This window comes from Urocitellus parryii, chromosome 7 (assembly GCF_045843805.1).
Source record: "Urocitellus parryii isolate mUroPar1 chromosome 7, mUroPar1.hap1, whole genome shotgun sequence".
Classification (NCBI taxonomy): domain Eukaryota; kingdom Metazoa; phylum Chordata; class Mammalia; order Rodentia; family Sciuridae; genus Urocitellus; species Urocitellus parryii.
Window position 1 is genome coordinate 67,994,485 of NC_135537.1, and position 15,831 is coordinate 68,010,315.

Consider the following 15,831-nt stretch of genomic DNA (forward strand, 5'->3'; position numbering starts at 1 on the left):
TAGACATCTGAGACAAAAATTAACCTCTACAATTAAAGACCAAAATTGAGAAATTATTTGTTCATTTTGTGAACTATGTTTGCACCAGTTAAGACCAATACAGATAGAGTTAAAGCTATTTTTATACAAAATTATTTCAGTTTGCCAATAATGGCTTAATTAATAATAACACTGATATTTATTTCACTGAGATAAAAACTATATATTTAATCTCATGCTAAACAATATTTGATACAATAAAATGCCAACGTACCAATAGAATTTAGACTTATCCATGGAGTTTGTTTTAATGGGACATCTATGTTCAGTGACTACAAACCACTTTAAGAGGTTTTTACTTGTTTATCTAAGAGACTTTTTTTTTTTTAAAAAAAGACATTTATTTTTCATTTTTTCCTGGCACTCACTGGGGACAATCATGCCACAATTCTACATTACAAAACTACAAGGAAGGAACACTCAATTTGATGTTCATGTGAAATATAATTACCCACTTTTCTTCCTTTACAACATGTACTTCAGAGACAGGATGACAAGCCAAGAAGTACATAATACACTGCCTGTCATTAATAACAAGTACATGCTTTTGAAATTATTTCACAATAACACTTATTCAAAATATCCTTTATTTGCTTTTTTGACTATTTTATGAACATTATAACACCTCAATAAGTATTGCTTATTTCTTAGCAAAGATATAAATAGGAATTTATAGAATAAGTGAATTCCACAGGTACAATCACAAATAAGTGTTATAAATTTTAACATGTACAAAGTAAGTTTCCTGTCTGCCCTAGATGTGGTCCACTGGCAGGCTCGTCCCTGTGTCAGGACTGTAGAGAGAAATGGTCCTTCATCATGCCCTCCTCAGGAGTCACTCATCCATCCTTAAAGGCTCTTCACAAAGGCTACTGCTGGATGAAATCTTTCTTGAGTCTTTGAGAAAAGATGATCTCTTCCTTCTTTCAATCTGTAGCATATCTGGTTTATCTCTCAATAACATAATAATATAATAAGGCTAATTAGTACTAAAAAATCATAGTGACTTATCAATAAGAATTTTTTCATTGTGCTCCTATTATGATGAAGTCTACCTTTAGGATCTCATTTCTTCTTTCTAGTGGTCCTGAAGAACAGGTATCATTATTTTTACTTTATAGATGAAGAAATTAGGCAAAGAATTGAACTCAAGATTTAGCTCCCAAATGGCAATCTTAATAACATTACTTTAACATTTGCTTTACCTGTTGAGAGCTGTGCGTGGGCTGTGTGTTGCACATTGTAACCTAGTGAATAGGATAATCTGGTGTCTGGGAACTTCCTGTGGACATTTTCTCCAGTTGACTGCCCAGAGACATTGTGAATTTCCGTTCCTCTCTGCCACATCCCACACAGCACCGGAGATGGGGTGATCTGCTGTAGTCACATAGCCTCTCAGAAATGGGTGTGACCTGCCAAGATGCCAATCAACCTGCTGACTGCAAGACATTAAGCAAGATTCTGCCCTTGAAACCTTACCCCTGTTAAATAAGCCATGGGGGCCATTTTCTAATTGTCTAGCCCCAGCTCCTACATGGACTGGACCTATCAGGTGCTCCAATTCTTTAAACTTAACTCTGACTTTATCTTTTGTTCTTTACTAATTATTCTAGACTTTAATTTCTCTGGTGGCTTACACCCTCCTTGGCAGGAAGAACCCCCAACGAGGTGCTGGCCACCTCCCCATAGTTGCCTCTGAGTGGTGTGTAATGTCTCCTCCCTACTCACCTGAGGAGTTCCTTCTGACAGGTATCATGTCTCTATCCCTTTGCAGCCCTTCGCAGCAAGTAATCAATAAGGACTGTGTTTCTGATAGTCCAATAGTAGCCCCCACTTTTCACGTTTCAGTGACTTGTGAATTGGGACATATGTCAAATTGATGCCTGGGTTTAACATGATAGTCTTTTCAACCCACCTTTTCTTTAAAAAGGCTACTGTTAACCCTCAATTGTCTTCAAGTCAATTTGATCCTAGGAATCAAGGAGTGACTACAGAAACAAAAGAGAAAAGATTACTTAATGCTACCAGAGTATTAAACTGAGGAGGAATTCAGAGGGGGAATACACTGAAAGGGCAAGTGATCAGAAGTAGTCTAGTAGAAATAAAAGTAGGCAGGTCAAAGGATTCAAGGGAATATACAGATGATGCCAAGATCTCATGGGGTGTGGGGAAATGGCTGAGTGCTTACATCTTTGTGATCCCAACACTGAGATGTGACAGAAACAGTTGATGAGTAACCAGAAGGAACTCTGTGTCCTTCTGACAGTGAACTGAACACACTCCATTCCCAGATGTAGTGGAAACAGAATTATAATAAGAAAAATCACATTAAAATGCTGGAAATTGTCTTTGAGGCAAGGCTGTGGGTAGTCTGTCTTCTAGCTATAGCTCAAAGAAAGTCCTGGGAGGGTTGGATAGTGATGTCATGAAGGGGGATTGAGATATAAAATTATTTTCAAATCTGTATCCTCCTGCATCCTCCTTATCTTACTTTGGGCATTGGCACTATGACTTGAAGGGAAGTATAATAGATTATTATTTTCATCAGGATGACTTAGACAAGGGGAGAAAATTGAAAGTGCTATATTGTGGCAGGGATGTTTCAGGGTTAAGGGAGGTTTTGTGTTTTCATAAACAGAAGAGATGTGAGAATGTTTTTATGCTGAGAAAAGAAAGCCAGCAGAGACTGTGGTGGAAATCAGCGAAAGAGAATAATCTAAGGGGCAAGTCCCCAAAGAAGAAGCACCACAGGAGGCATAGGGCACAAGGGCTGTGTCTGGAGGATGCCTCTCCACTGAGCTGAAGGTAGAAGTTAAGAGTGGACATTCAGAGCAGTGTGGGTTTGAGTGGGAGACAGAATATGTAATGGCTCTGTGTTCTTTGCAGAGGAGACAAGTCTTACTGCTAAGAATGAGAGAGTAAAAGGTAAGAGAGGTTTCAGGAGATTGGAGAGGTTACAATGACAGTGCAGAGAACACAGTGCGATAGATGCCTTGTGCTAAGGGCATAATTGAGGTTGGATTCTGTCTTGACCTATCTGTGCTGCTGTCACAAAATTCCCAAGATTGGACAATTTATAAATAATAAACATTTATTACTCAAAGTTCTAGAGGCTGAGAAGTCCAAGCAAGGTACCAGCAGGTTTGTGACTGGTAAGGGCTACTCTCTGTTTCCAAGATGGCGACTTGTTTCTGCATTCTCCAAAGGGGTCAGACACTGTATCCTCACATGGAGGAAAAGCAGAGAGAAGAAGAGCCTGTGTTAGCTCCCTTCAGACCTTTTATAAGGCACTGATCCATTCACAAATGATTGATCTCCAAATGTCTCACCTCTTATTACCACCACAATGGAGATTGGGTTTCAACACATGAATGGGGGAAACATTCAGTCTCCAACAGACTGTAGTGAGGGTGGCCTGACAGTGTCCTTTAGCTGTCACTACTTGAAGTAAAGAAAGAAGAAGTGATGCAGATTTCTGTGATGAAAGTAAGAAGCAGAAACATTTTTTTTGAGAAGATGGATTAGGGAAAGTTAGACCAACATCAGCTCCAGTTTTGGAGAATATAGGTCTTCACAGTGTGTCTTATGTTTAGTTTAAAGCATTTCCAAAAGATCAGGCAGCCCTGTCAAAAGAGAATTAAACAAATGTACTACAAAGCCAAATATAAATATTTTTTTTCAGTTCCCAAAACGTTTGAGTTCTTTATCCTGTATATAGCTTTCTGTTCTTCAGAGAAGAATCTTAGAGCAAAGGGAGGCACTAGTCCTGCAGGGATCACCTTACAGAATCTAAGCCATGGCACTCCTTATACTTCACTGATGATACAGCATAAAATTTCTCTGCTAATTACTTAAGCATTGTATTTCTTGGATCTGTGGTCACTTATTATTTTAACCTTTCAAGGGCAATAATTGTAAAGCATTTAACTCAAACTACTTTTACTGGCCTGAAAATGTTTTATTGCAGCTGGGCTAACATTTTTCTTTTAATAATGTCATTAGCAGTGTTTAAAACTGAATTCCGTTGAGGTATACAGTACTACCTTTGTTTGAGAAAATATTGTGCTTTATTTTTTTGAGTACATGAGGTGGATCTCACAGGAACAAACATTAACACTATCTTTCTGATTCCACAGAAAGATCTTTCTGATTCTACAGGCATGCTTACATTTCTATTTGGCATAAGTAGTTTGGCCTGGACTTAGATGTATTTTTCAGGATTACTTTGAATTCTAATAACATCCTTTAAAAGAGAGTCCAGCTTCAGAGTCACTAAAGCTTAATTAAAATCTCTGCAACGTAGTTTGTTCAGATCCTTTACAGATTTTGTAGGCAGAGCCCTGGTAACTGTTGCTATGCTGACACTGGTGTTCAATGGGTCATTGAAACCAGATCAGTGCAGGCATCTGAAAAGTCAAGCGTCTGTTGTGTTCATTCATTGGAATTCTCACATTTTAAAACTACAAAATAAAGGAAAACGATTTGTTTAAATCTTGGAGAATTCTGAATAGAAGGACACAGACTGCAAGTATCTTAGTGGGGAAAATAAAAATAATTCATAGGAAAAAATCATAATTAGAAAATGAAAAACAGGAACAAAAAAGAATGAAATGCTTTAATAAACAAATCCTTTTCTGAGTCTTTGGTAGGTAAAAATTAGGATCCCATACTGTATTTCCTAGGCTTATGAAATGCCCTTAGATCTACCTGGTTCCTTGGGCCAAGTGCACTAGTTCTCAAAGTGTGGTCTCAACCATCAGTCTCAGGAACTTGTTAAAAATGTCATTTCTTGGGTTTCCCTCCTCCAAAATCACAAACTTGATGGATGGAGCCAGCAGTCTGTTTTAACAGGCCCTCTAGGCACTGTCACACTTCTGTTCTGATGTTGGGGAACCTCTGGCTACAGGGATTGTGTGCATCAGATTTCCCTGAAGGGCTTGACTAACTGTGGGTCCCTCACCCCATCTGGAGATTTGGAATCTGTGTGTGTGTGTGTGTGTGTGTGTGTATTTGTACATACAGTTTCCCATCATGTCTGTTGCTTCCAGAACCCCCCTTGGGACTCAAATCCCTTATTTGCATATATAGCCATGCTCTCCCATCCCAGTACTTGAAACCGTCTCAAGAGTGTAGTGCCTAAGATAATGTAAATAGTTGTTAAACTGTATTGGTTAGGGGATAACGACAAGAAAACAAAGTTTGTACATGTTCACTAAAGACACAATTATTTTAAAATATTTTCTATCTGTAGTTGGTTGAATTTGCAGATGTGAAGCTATGGATACGAAAGGCACACACACACACACACACATATATGCACACACATATACACACACATATTAATGAAGTAGGTGATTCTGGTGTAGGTAATCTGTAGACCACAATATGAGAAATTCTGGCTTAAAATGGAATTTAAGTGTTGACAAAAGTTCCACCTCCCTGTGACACACACACACAAAATCTCTTTCTATAAATGAGCAAAACCCTTGAATGATTTTATAAATATCTCTTTTTCACTGGACCTGAAGAAGGCCTATTGATGGAGGTGAGCAGGCTTCCTCATTCTACTACTTAGGAACCTGGAGCCTCATCTGACAGGGGTGGGGCTGTGCCCATCTTCGCTATAGGCAGTACTTAGGTTTCATTACAGAGATGCATGTTAAGGGGAAGCATTGTAACCCATACCTCCACAGACTGTAATAGACTAAGTACAGCCCCTCCAAGACAAAACACAGCAAGGATCTAGTCCCCACTCTGAGGTAGCAGCTAGAAGAATAAAACTTGGGAAAAGGGGCCCTAATTCTTGCATGTTCTTCCATGGGAACACCTTGTTCTAAGCAAGATCATCTCTAAAGCAAGTCTTGGGGGTTACTGATTTAGTATGTAAGATTAATATGAGTATATCTGAGACTTGAATTTAGACATGCACTTCTTTTCTTCATTGAATATGATATAGGTACGTGATTAAAAAAAGAGATTTATTATTATATTTTTTAGTACAGAAAGATGGAGTTTTGATGGAAATAAAAAGGGTATTAATAGTCATATGTGTTCTGCTGGTTATCAGGACCAAAGTAATACATTAATAGCATTACTTTGTTTTCATTATATTTGTTTTTATCATTATCCAACATTTCAGATAATTGGTGCTGTATATCTACCTAGGTTATGATTAAAATATCTTTAAATACTCTGATTTTAGTAAAACACGTGTTCATTTAAAGGAAAATGTTGAGTAAATTTTAGTGTAGGTGGCAACATTCCAAAGATGGTGCATGAATGATCAAAGTTTGGGAAACTCTGAACAACAACTTTGTTTTCATGAGTTCAACACAATCCATTCCATCACTTTTCTAATGTTGAGCTTCTAATTTATTTTTTATTATAAACAATACTTCAAATAATCTCTTGTAGCAAAATATAGTGCCTACTCATAACGGCTCCCTTAGGAGAATTCACAGATGTGGCATTACATGGAACACCAATAATTATATTAAAGCTTGAAATTAGTGTTTATTAACTATTTCTTTAAGTTTTTATGAAGACATTTAGGAGGTTAGTAAAATAGTATTTATGACCCATGGGAATAATTTCTTCTTCATTACTCAAAGGGTTGCTTAATGCTGAGCCTTCAAGTGTGTTCTGAGACCAAATGACAATTTTTCCCACCCTGGGGAAGCTGTGTGGTGGGGAAAATGCTTGGCTGGAAGATCTGGTGTGTAGTTAATATTAACCTTTCTATGTAATCGGCTTTGTGATCTTAAGCAAGTCACAACTTCTCTAAGCTATAATTTTCTCATCTATAAAATTGTACTAAAAATAATACACTGTTTACCTCACCGAGATGTGAAGATTAAATGAAATGATATATGTGAAAATGGCTTGTAAATGCTGAAGCAGGATATAAAATGTTAACTGTTGGTATTTTTAAAAAGTGCAATATATGTTCCCTTCTGGAGAGATTCTGAAAATAGGGTCCCCTGACTTCACAGGTACAAGTCATCTCATGCAACACAGGTAATGGCTTTAATACCATATGAGGATAGTGTAGAAAAGGTAAAGAAATTGAAAGAGAAAAGAACTAAGTTGCAAGGAGAATGCATTTCTGTAACTGAGCGTTGGTTCCTTCCTGTCCCCTCCACAGCAAACACTGTAAGCTGATATGGCGTTGTAGTAAACACAGATTCTTTACTTTTATTTGAACTTTATTGCTTATCATCAAATCTCAGTGAAAACATCAGTTACTCAGAAGTCACATTACTTGTTAATCAAGAATTGGTCTGGTGGCTTAAGATTTCTGCGTCTGGGCTAAGACCAGAAGCCAGCTATTCCTGGCACCTATAGTTGTCAGAAAAACTCATGATCTTCACCCAGACTCTCGTTTCTTTTCATAACACACATTTTCCAAATGGACATTTGTTGCAAGTGAATTCAACCAAGAATGGTCTTCCCTACCAAAAATAAATAAATAAATAAAAATGCTGCTGTTGATCGACTTCAGAGAGGAGAGCAGGTGTGAATGCAGTGTGGTCCATGCAGGCTGATACGGAAGGCCCCAGGGCTCTCGTTATACTGCCACTTGGACCTGCAGGGTCTCAATATCCTCATTTGTAATGCAAGGGAGTTAGTTGAGAAATCTAGTCATTAGACTCTCATCTCCAAGGTTTCTTCCTATGTAAGACCTCGTAATTTCGTGGGTCAGTTTATGACTTGCCAAGGCATTCTTTTTTTTTGAGATCCCAAAGGAGGTTTTGAATGGAAACTGAGGGGTGTCCTTCCCAACCCCTCCCCCTGGGCAGGAGAGGAAGTGCCCTCAGGAGGGTCTCAGCTGAACAATGGGGAGGGGCAAGGACTCTGCTCTATGACATCACAATGTCCAGCCCAGGCTTGGCCTCGACTTCTGAGATGCAAAAGGAACAGAGGTTCAGTTATTGATAGAGCAGAGGTGGGACGCTACCTGAAGGACCTAGAAAGCAGCCATGCCTCCAGTTCAGGTAGGTGACATTTGCTCCGCTCAGAACAGAACTTGCTGGTACCCAAAGGAGAAGAAGGGGAGACCCACAGGCTTAGGAATCTCCAGGCTTAGGAAGAACAGTATAAGTACAGAGCTGACATCCCAGATAATTTAGGGTAATGTAACATTCCAAAGGGGCAGAGGGAAGGCCAGAGGCGGTCCCAGCAGCAGCAGAGCTGGGACACATTCTCCTGACAGATGGCCAGACTTGCCATGAAGCCAGAACATGAGGACATTTCCAAAGATTTTAGCCTGTACTTACCAACCTCTCCCCAGCACTGGAAAAACACAAAAGACACAGGTATTTCAAGTGTTTGGTGCAAAATTACTTTCTAGATCCATTCGCATTTGTTATCTGGTGATATTCTTCTATCCAGTGGTTTTCTTTTAATAGCTTCTCCCCAGAATGACAGGGAGGAGTAAACTATAAAAAAAGTTAAATGAAAGAAGCACTTCAATAGAAAATAGTGCAAAAAATATTTAAAAAGTTAAGAAAGGGGGGAGAAAAAAATGTATTTTGGATTAGTGACCAAGGTTTACTCCCAAAGTCTAGTTGTGAAATTCCCAAACTTCAAAGGCAAAAGGCCACCTCTTATGAATGGTGAAAAGAGAAAGCCCTTATGGTTGAGAGGTTAAGTCAAACAGTTCAGCTGGAACCTTCTACAGCTCCTCCCCCTCTAAGGAACACAGGCCGTGAAATCAGTGCTGGGGATGTGGACAGTTCTGTTTTCTTTACCTTGCCTTGGGGTTTTGGCTTCTAAAGTATTTGTTTCTTCCTGGAGTCTTGGAGGCCCTGAGAGGCTCCAAGTGAAGCTAATAGCTAGCTGTTCTGTTTACTAGCAGGGAGGAGCTCAGGGTTGGTGCCAGGCCCTGACTCATCTCCATTTGGACTCCCTTGGGTCTTAGCACATGGCGACCCCAGAGTCAGAGCACAGGACAGCTCAGGCAGACTCACCGGGAGTTGCCTGCAAGATCAGAGTTTACTGTGACACTCCCTCCATGGTTGCAGCAACCCAGTGTTCTGACAGGTAGATCCATCACCCTCAGGGGATTCCAGTGGCAAGAGAAAGGGAAGGAGGAGACGTGAGTAATCATGGACACAATTTTAATGCTTTGGGGCCTCTAACACATCATGAGCAAATATACCACCCCAGTAAGACCAATGCCTGCACACTCTAAAAATAGCAATAACCCAAAGCACGTAAAACACGGAGCGACCTGAATAAAAACAAAACTTGCTTGCACATTAACTTTACAGCACACATTCAACTTCCATCTAGAGAAGTTACTACGCTTTTCACCATCAGATTACGGCCCAACCTCTTAAGACCTTGGAAGTTAAAATTTCATTGGTCCAGTTTTTAGACTTCATTCGTTTTATAGTCAATGAAAACCAAGTTTAGGCTTCACCTAAGATAACTTCCACAAAACACAATGTTCTAACTCTACATTTATATTTATTGATTGTAATGTTCTCCAGCCGTTGTTTAGTCACATATCACAAAATTTTAGAGCTGCAGGGGTTTAAGAAGAGATCATCCATTCCAATAGTTCTGTTTCCAGGAGAAATAAGCACAGAAAGGTTAAGTGTTTTGGCTAAGCATGTCTAGCAGTTAGTGCTGGGCACTAAAGCATAAGTCCTCTTACTTGCCCTCCACCCATATTGAATGAATTTATTGGTTCATATTTAAACTAGCTCATTTTCCAAGTTAGAATATCCTAAACTGAGGACATCTCATTTTATCACCTTGATGTGGTTGTTGGTGAGTACATGTTCTCTATATAGGGGACACTATCCACCATAGCCCTCTACCTTCTGTAGCTCCAGAACCTTTTATCAAGGAAGTTGTCAAGTTACTGTGATTGAAGCTTGATTAAAAGTTAAAAAAAAAAAAGCATTTATACAACTTGTAAGCTTTTGCTTTGTAATAGATACATAGTCTTCCTGTGGCCTTACTTTCCCAGTTCAGTGAACCATACTTTGTTTATGAGTATGTATGTGTGCCCTGGGAATGGATATATGAATAAATATTTATCTAACTCATGTGGGGCTCTTACACACATCAGTGGTAAATATCCTAATTACTTAAAGCATCTCCTAGATGACCCTTCTCAAATTCATAACGTGAATTCATAGTTTATTTGGAATTTTCTTGGTAACTTAGGAGCTTCCTCAGCTTTGTACAGGGTTCGTTTTATGTAGAGGTGTGTGTGTCTGACATCTACAATTAATCTGCAAGTTTCAACTTCAGCACTCTTGGTCACAAGGATTTAGAGTTTTTCCAATTGAATTCATTGCAAATAGATTAATATCTGTCCAAAGACCCAAATTCTGAAAGAAAAAGAAAAGAAATCGTGAATTGCTCAAGATAAATTTAGTCTTAATTTTTATAGTTGTCAGCTCTATCATTAGCCTTAGAAAGATCTAATGAATATTTCCAAGGCTGTTAGATTTCTCTAGAGACAACTAAAAACTGTGCTTCCGAAAAAGATCATCCATATATTTCTCGGTTTTCATACAGATTGTCTTTAGTAAAAGAAAATTATGAAATGATTACCAACCGGGAGAAAAAAAAAAAAAGATTACCAAAGTAGTCTATCATGGCATAGGGTTTAAACAGGAACAGCTACCATATTCATTTTGAATGTTGTGTAATACATTGCTACAGCATAAAATGGCAAGAACAAGCCAATTGTGAAAAACAGAGGTCTAAAAGGAGCTTTAGTGTCAGCTTCTTGATTGTGGTTTTCAAGTGTCTCCTCTATTCAGTAAACTGAAACACAGGTATGCCAAGGAAAGTTTTGAAATGTTTTCCCTCCGATTAACCAAGAAGATGCAGCTTGACAAGTCTTATTTGAGGGCTTTGGAAGGGGGGGGGGTAGGGGGGCAGTAAAAGAATGTCACCTCTGCAGAGATACTGAGACATTAGATTCTCTTACTGCCCCCACCTGGCTGCCTTGGCATCTGGCCACACACAGGGCCCTCCCCTTCATTCTAGCCCAACCCCCATGCCCTCTCTACTAAGAATTGTGCAACCAGGCCTTTGTAACCTGGGGCCTGGTGAAGTCCGGAAAGGAATGTGACCCAGAGCCAACGGGTGTTGTGAGGGCCCTGAAGGAGCTCTCCTGCTGTTTACCCTGTACCTTGTGGGAATCTTAAAAAGGAAAGGTATGCTCTGAAATGAATAGAGGGTCCAGCCCTCAGCATAATTATGATGCAAGCCCTGTCTTACCCCCTCCTGAGCATCCTTCTCACTGCTCCTGAGAGTAGGCCCCAATGACTTTTTTTTTTTAAAAGAGAGAGAGAGAGAGAGAGAGAGAGAGAGCTTTTTAATATTTATTTTTTAGTTTTCGGTGGACCCAACATCTTTTTTTTTTTTTTTTTAAAGAGAGAGAGGGGGACAGAGAGAGAGAGAGAGAGAGAGAGAGAGAGAGAGAGAATTTTAACATTTATTTATTTTTTCTTAGTTCTCGGTGGACACAACATCTTTGTTTGTATGTGGTGCTGAGGATCGAACCCAGCGCCCTGCGCATGCCAGGCGAGCGTGCTAGTGCTTGAGCCACATCCCCAGCCCCTGCCACTGACTTTGAGGCCTGGCTTCTCCTGTTCCCACTTGCCCCTACTGACAGCGAAAAGTTGTGGGTCTCACTTCCTGGAGAGGAAGAAGGGGATCCTAGTTGGGAGCCTGTACTATATAGTGACATTTATAGAACAATACAAGGACAGCCAGGGAAATCCTGGGATTGGAGGCCCTGTGGCCCTCATCAACTCTCAACACAAACACAACAACTTCCTGTGTCCCCTCTTCCTGTCCCACAGATACCTTCCTAGATCACCCTGTCCCCCCTAGTGCTTGGGTTGCCCCACCTCTTCTGGGTCATGAACTGAGTCAGGAAAATGCTTCCTTTGAGTGGCCATTGCAACGGCCACAGTAATAAAAGTCTAACGAAAGGAAGTGAAAAATTCTCCCTGGGTTTTGCCATTCAGGGGTGGTTTAGCACTACTGAGCATAATTAACTGTAAATGACAAGTTCAGTATTTTATTGTACTAGTATTGTTTATAAACTAAAGGCGGTCCCAAGAAATAACTTTATAACTGGTTGACAATTTGATCCATTAATTATTTCTGGCAGTGCTGGAGATCCAAGGCCTTCAGCACAATAGGCAAGCAGTCTTCCACTGAGCTATGCCCCCCCATCCCCAGATGGCAATCTAAATGCCAGTATTATCCTCTCTCCAAGTAGAGTTAAAATGCAAAGTTGTTTGTTATTAAAAGAAGGACAACACCTTTTTATGTTAGGATATGTTCTTTTCTACTTTAGGAACTGACACTATCTCACTCCTCTAACCAATATTCCATCTCCTATCATACCTTGTCATTTCAAGGTGGTTATTGTTCATTCTCTTTTCTACCCCCAAATAATTCAATATCAGTTTCAATCCCTTTTGCAGTTTTTGAAAACGTATTATGTACCTGAAACTGTACCACTTCACTGTAACAATGAAATGCTTGGCATAAATCATCCTCTTTAAAAGTTAAAAATTTAGTTAGGGAGAACAGGTGTGCACCTGCAAAGAGTTCAAAAGCAAAGAAGGAACTTCATAACTATGTGAAAAATGTGCACACTGTGGACTTCAAAGCACCCCCAGGGGCTCAGAGCAGAGAAGAGGAGTTGTCCAGAGTGTTCTGGCTGCTCATCTGGGAAGCACTGGGATGTGGGAGGGAACTTGAAGTCAGAACATGACTGACCCAAGCTTGGGGAAAGAAGCATTTTCTAGTGAAAATTTTGGCCCTGTAGGATTGATCTTCCACATACTAATCTTATGTCCACTCTCCCTTTGATTTTACAGCTCTTTGCATGCACAGTAAACATTTACATTGCTTCACTGGGATGTGGGAAGCAGGAGTCACAGAAACATATGGGCACTGGGAAGGATGAAATGGACTCTAGCCAGTGCATTCTCTGTGTGTGTGTGTGTGTGTGTGTGTGTGTGTTGGGGGCAGGGGTACTGGTGATTGAACCCAGAGGCTCTTTACCACTGAGCTTCATCCCCGTCCCTTTTTAATTTAATCCCTCACTAAGTTGCTTAGAGCCTTGGTAAATTGTTGAGGCTAACCTCAACAATTGCAGTCCTCCTGCTTCAGTCTTCCAAGCTGCTGGGAATTCAAGTATACACCACTGCACCTGGTCTTAGACAGGGGTTTCTGTGCAAAGTGCTGCACGGGTCGTTTCTGAACTGAATTATGCACACCAACTTCTTGAGCTTATACTTAGCATCAATATGTCCCAGATCTAATTCATTTTCTTCCCTCAATTTGCTCTCTTTGTGTGGTTCCCATCTCAACCAATGACCTATCCTGCCAGCTACTCTGGTAAGAATGTGGAATACTCTGTGTTTCCTGTGTCTGTCTGTCTTTACCCCGGCTTTGGGACGTCGAGCCCATGGACTCATGGCTGCTCATCTCTTTCGAATCTAGCACTTCCAGCTGGTTCCACTTGCTCCCACCTGGTCCAGCCCTCATCATCTTGCCCTAAGATGGTTTGTCTCCCCAGCTGCATTTCTCTACACTCTACTGGTCATGCCTAAAATACAGAGACTGTTACTCCCCAGTTTAAAAATAGTTCCCATTTTTCCTGTTGCACAAACAAGGACTTAACTCCTTTCCTTGGCACTTTGCCCTCTCTGGCTTTGATCGGCCACCCAATCCCCCATTCCTCCCCACCCCTTATGCACCAGATGGATCCAGCTCATTTCCATTTTCCAGGCTGCCCAACCCTTATCTCCATGCTCTTCCTCATGCAATTAGTGCCTTGTGGATGTACACAATGGTGAGATTCACTGTGATACATTCACATATGTACATAGGAAAGTTAGGTCAGATTTATTCCAGCATTCTTCCCTATCTTGTCTCTTATCCCTCCCCCTCAATTCCCTTCCTCTATTTCACTGATATTTCTTCTAATTTGACCTTGAGCAATTTTATCTTTTCTGGTGGTTGAGACTACATTAGAAGCAGCCTCCTATGGGAATCCTGCCTCAAAGAGGCTCTTGCTTCTACCATCTTCTCTTTGCTTTCTACCTCCATTATTTTATGACATTCTTATTATTTATGACTCTTCATGCTGAAGGAGTAGACCAGGTAGGTTGTAAGACCAGGGCAAAGGGAGTAGAAGAATGTTTGAAGACAAGGACTATCATGTGAAAGACTCAGAGGAAAGAGAATGATGTGTCCAAGAACTGAACAGTGAACAGCAGTTAGTGGAAATTGAGTCCAAATCAAGAGGAAGGATTTGGTAAGTCATGACCTTGAAGAAAAAGGCAGGGGCCAAGTCCAGGGGGCTGCCCCCGCTAAAGACGCTTTGCTCAAGTTCAAGGGCAGGTTTGATAGGTTATAAGCAAGGCAATTATGGGGTAATATTTTCATTTTAAAGGAATGCAGATGGGAGTGGAGAAAGACTGGAGACAGGGCTGCCAGTTAGGAGGCTTGCAGGGTAAACCAAAGAGAAGATCGACTTGGTCTAGGGTAGTGACAGTGAGAAGACAGAAAGGCAATAGACTTCAGAAGGCTTTCAAAAGGAGGATTGATTAGGCCTGGTTGATCGATCAGGTATGAATTAAATGGAGGTGAGTGAGCAAAGACTTCCAGAATTCTGTTGAGGCCAAGAAATGGCTTAGAAATGATCCTGTGTATGGCACAGCCTCTCTTCCTGCTAATGCCCTGCTAAGAAGACTGGATTTTATCTTGTAGGAAACAGGAGGCAACAAGGGTTTATTTACTTAGGCAAACCTGTGCTTTTGAAGGAGAACACTGGGAGTGATATGGAGAGTACCCTGGAAAGGGCAGACTGATCACAGCAGGTAGGGGAAGCATCAGCTGTTGAGATGGGATGTTCCTTGCTGCCATGCGTGGTCACCTAAAGCATTGAACACATCCAAGTCCTTTAGATCCTGCCCCAAACACAGTTTGTGAAAAGATGACCGTGTTTTAATTGAAAAGTTCTATGTGCACATATTAAAAAACACAATTTAAGCAGTATTAAATGTTATGCTATAAAAAACAATTCTCCCTCCAATCCCAGATCCTAGTCCTTTTCTTCATGGAAATTTACAAGTTTTATATATGCTCCAGAAATTTTCTATATATACACAAGTGTGTCTGAGTATGTGCTCTGTGTTGCACACATGTATATACATATGCATACATAGAAATTCATTTTCTTTTTACATGAGATTAATGTACAGACTCTTCTATGTCTTGCTTTTGAGAACAAATTCCAACATGTAATTATATTTATTGAGGTATAATTTATGTAAAATAAAATGCACATATTTTGGATGTATAGTTACATATACATCCAGATTTCTACATCCCAGTAACTGCCACCCTAATTAAGACATGAAATATTTCCATCACCCCAATACATTTGTCATGTGTCTGTTTCTGTTAGATTATTTGTACCACATGGGTAATCACTAGCTGTTTTGCCATCATATATTAGACACTAAGCAACTGAGTGAGACCCTGTCTCTAAATAAAATACAAAATAGGGCTGGGAATGTGGCTCAGTGGTCGAGTACCCCTGAGTTCAGTCCCTGGTATCCCACACTTCCCCAAAAAGAAAAGAATCCATCCATGTTGTTTTATATATCTATAGTTTGTTTCTCATTGCTGGAATGCATTCCCTTTTATGGGAATCATTATAAATTGTAAAAATATGTGCACTTTTGTATCCAGCTTTACTATTTTGTAGAGATGAAGAGGCAAAAGAACTTG